Below are 4,515 nucleotides of genomic sequence, written 5' to 3' on the forward strand. Positions count from 1 at the left end.
GGAGGAGGAGGAGGAGGAGGAGGAGGAGGAGGAGGAGGAGGAGGAGGATACTGAGCAGAGCTGGGAGTGGAGAGAATGAAAAAGTTTAAATGGGCCAAAGAAATGGAGAAGGGGAGAGGAAGCAGAGAGAGCCCAAAGGAGAGATGACTCTCCTGCCCTTGTTTATACAAGGTGCTGACCACACAGCCACCATGAAAGTTGATACTAAATCTTGGTGCTAGTTAGAGGAATTGGTGGGGTGAGGGAACTAGGAAGAGGAGCTGCTCCTGAAAATCTATTTCCCTGAGGATTTTATATGAGTCAGAATATGCCATGGGAACCCAAAGTAAAGGACGGTATTTACTTCTTTTATATTCCACATGGGTGACAAAATGACTAACAGTCTAACTATTTGGCCGTGGACTGTATGATCTCTTTCTTCCTTGTTGAGGGGTATAAGCAGGTGTTGCACCCATGTTTGTTCCGGCAAGTGTCATGCTGCTGTGTGCCTCTGTGCTCCTGCACCTGCTGTTCCTAGCCCAAATGCTTTCCTCTCCTCTTGTCTGCTTATCAGTCTCAGCCTTCATGACTCACCTGGAAGCTTTTGCTCACACTCCCAACACTAAAAAGCTTGGTAACCACACAGAGCTAGGTGCCCCTCTTCTGTTTTTTCATAGCGTCTAATGTACCTTTCTCGTAGCCCTTGTAACACTGCATTGTAATCATTTGTTTAACTATGTCTTCTCCACTAGATCAGAGAGTGAAGACTGCATCATATTCTTTTTTTTTTTTTTTAAATAAAGATGGGGTTTCACCATGTTGGTCAGGCTGGTCTTGAACTCCCAACCTCAGGTGATCCACCCGCCTTAGCCTCCAAAAGGCTTGGATTACAGGCGTGAGCCACCACACCTGGCCATATTCATTTCTTTGTCCTGAGAGCTTAGCAAAGTGCATTTAGCATCTAGGTGGTTCTCAATAAATGTCTTCTGAATGGATGAAAGAATTAATAAGAGAACATCGCATATTGAGCAATAGCCATGTGTTCCCTTTGTCCCAGACTAAATTTTATTTAGCGTCTTCATGGCATTGTAATAAGGTGCTTCCTTTCTGACCTAAACAATTTGCTGACCCCCTTCTCAGAAATGCGGAGGGATAAGTGCTAATTGGATTTTTCCAAAGAGAAAGAAAGAGAGATACATAAAGCAGCCAGGCCTCATCCTGCTGCAGTGTTTGCTGGACTCAATCTCAATAAAATTGGATCAGCTTGTACAATCCTTTTCCAGTCCTGATTTAATAGAGGGGACAAGAGATGTGAAATGCACCATTAAAGAGATGCATAGGTGGAAGGCAGACTGCTCAGATCCAGGGGAGCCAGCCTAAGGAGCCAGATGTGCCCATTAGTGGCTGTTAAAAGGGGGCTTATTGCCTATTACAGTGTCCCTTCCAAGAATCTCGGGTTCCTGGAAGTCTGAGAGAGCCAAGACTGACCTCCCTGCCACCCACACCTGCTGTACCACAGACGATGAACTGACTCTGACAGTTTTTGGTTGCCTTTAGCAGGTTACCTCTTTTAACATCTAATTTAAAAGAAAATAAATTTTCTATTTGTTGTTGTTATGAGCTCAGAAGCACAGGATACTCACAAAGTACCCCATGCGTCACCATCACAATTGCTATAATTAACTTTACTGTAGTTTCATTCTAACTTTTTTTTTTTTTTTTGAAGGAATCTTGCTCTGTTGCCCAGGCTGGAGATCGCAATGGTGCGATCTTGGCTCACTGCAACCTCCACCTCCTGGGTTCAAGCAATTCTCCTGCCTCAGCCTCCTGAGTAGCTGGGATTACAGGCGTCTGCCACCATGCTTGACTGATTTTTGTATTTTTAGTAGAGATACGGTTTCACCATGTTGGTCAGGCTGGTTTAGAACTCCTGACCTCAGGTGATCCACCCTCCTGGCCTCCCAAAGTGCTGGGATTACAGTTGTGAGTCACTGCTCCCAGCCCTATTCTGTAATAATCTACAACTGATTATAGCCCATTAGAATTATATGTATATACATAGCAATGAGCGACAGCCATTTATTTATGTATTTGTTTTATAAAGAATATTTTGAAAATATTGAAAATTATTTTTTAAATGTCCTCCTGGAAATATCATTATAAATGTACAGCTTCTTTCTCTTTTCTTTCTTTTTTTCTTTTTTTGCGGTGCATGTACAGCATATCTTCTTTTTTTAAAAAAAAGGATCATTTGGTGGGGCATGGTGGCTCACACCTGTAGTGGTAGCACTATGGGAGGCTGAGGTGGACGGATCACCTGAGGTCAGGAGTTCAAGACCAGCCTGGCTAACATGGTGAAACTCTGTCTCTGCTAAAAATACAAAAGTTAGTAGGAGATGGTGGCGCACGCCTGTAATTCTAGCTACTTAGGAGGCTGAGGCAGGAGAATTGCTTGAACCCAGAAGGCAGAGACTGCAGTGAGCTGAGATCATGCTACTGCACTCCAGCCTGTGCAACAGAATGAGACTTCATCTCAAAGAAAAGAAATTGGATCACACTGCACTATAACCTGCTCTGTTTTACTAAGCGGTAGAACCACAGACTGCATATTTCCCTGTGCCATACAGTCTACGTGATTTTTGGAGATGGCGCAGTATTTCACATCATGCATAGACCCTAGTTAATTTAGTCAGTCCTCAGTCATCATACCTTATTGTAGGGAATACTCATTTTATAAGCCTCCTACTAGAATGTCCCCTTGACATTGCCAGGGTTTGAAGGCTCTGGTCAAAATCTCTAGGCTGTCAGACGGTTTTTGGAGGATCCCAGGAATGTTTAGGGAGAAAGACCCAATAAACCTGGTTTTCACACTCAGAGGAGCTTCCAGGGTCCTTCCTGGATGTCCTCAGGGGTAGAGGATCCCAGGCTGGTGGGAAGGATAATCAGAGAATTTTAATTTAATTGAGAGGGAGAATGAAGGAGAATTTTACTTTAGTTTGAACTATTCAGGATACTTCAGTATGTCAAATTCTTGCAACTCAGTTTACTTCAGTTTAATTCATCAATTTGACAATTTAAAAAATGGAGTGGTCTATTACTGTAGCACCGCCTGCTGGGACCCAGAATTAACCCCTGCTTATTCTTTTCCCTTCTCTCTCCCTTCCCGTCAGATTGGAGGACATGCTTCCTGTCCTCCTTGTTTCCACCTCGGGGCATGTTTTCTTCTTCTGGTACATTTGTGGGTCATTCTAGCCTTCTCTAAGGGTTCTACAGTAAGTGATGATGGACTCTTGGACTAAGTGGATTCTCAATGTCCTAAGAATTTATGTTATTTGGTTCATACATTTAACAAATGTTTTTTGAGCACATAGTAGTTGCTATGTCATATGGGTAGGACAGTGATTATCACATATACAAACCTCTCCCCGTAGGAGCTTACAGTCTGGTGGAGGAGCCAAAGAAGTAAAAAGAGATTTGCAAAATGAAACTATCACAAGAGAGGTCAACACAAGATGCTGTTTGTCATCAGACCAGAAGTCACCCTTGACTAAAACTGCAACTTTAAACCTGGCTCAATGTCCAGTTCCTTGTGCCCAGGGGTACAAATATGGACTGGAAAGAACCCCAATTTATCTGCCCTGTCCTGAGTCTGGGCTGGGATATAGCCCAGGTCTCATCTATCCTGAGGGGCCTTCCAGATGGACACGTGGACAGGCCAGTTCTGGCCCCCTGACTTACTCCTCTGTAGTGAAAACAGACTCGGTAAACACAAGCTGAATTAAACTAGTCCATTGTTGCATTCCTTTTTTTTCTCTTTTTACATCATTAAAATCCTGAAACCAAGGCAGAATCAAGCATCAATAATGTAACTGCTACTCATTTTGTCCTCATTTTGTCCAAGATTACCATTTTCACTATCCCATTCTATTTAAAGAAAAAGAGAGCAGAGACAGGCTTCAAACTAAAGAGCTATGGACAGGACATTCTGTCACTTCCTGTGATTTTTGACCCCCAGCTGTCCAACAGAGGATGGTCTGTGCCTTTGCTCATTAGCCTAACTTAGATGATAGGTGAGAGACTGAGATGAGCTATAGGGAGTTGTCCACTTCCAGGCTGCTATCAGCATACCAGCTGGGGTGTGGCAAAGTGCAAAAGTTCAAGCCTCAGTTTTCCATCCTGCGTGAGTTCACATGGCTTTCCTTTTCTAGTCCTAAGCCTGAGAAATTTCCCTCCAAAATTCTTTTAGAACATAGTCCACACTGAATTGGAGTTGTGCAGAGTGAAAAACGTTTACTTCTGGCTGGGACAGTGGCTCACACCTGTAATACCAGCACTATGAGAGGCTGAGGTGGGTGGATCATTTGAGGTCAGGAATTCAAGACCAGCCTAGTCAACATGGTGAAACTCCATCTCCACTAAAAACATAAAAATTAGCTGTGCTTGTGGCTCGTGCCTGTAATCTCAGCTACTAGGGAGGCGGAGGCAGGAGAATTGCTTGAGCCTGAGAGGCAGAGGTTGCGGTGAGCTGAGATTGCA

The sequence above is a fragment of the Sapajus apella genome, unplaced genomic scaffold (assembly GCF_009761245.1).
Source record: "Sapajus apella isolate SASKATOON/1434 unplaced genomic scaffold, GSC_monkey_1.0 scaffold41, whole genome shotgun sequence".
NCBI classification, from domain to species: Eukaryota; Metazoa; Chordata; class Mammalia; order Primates; family Cebidae; genus Sapajus; species Sapajus apella.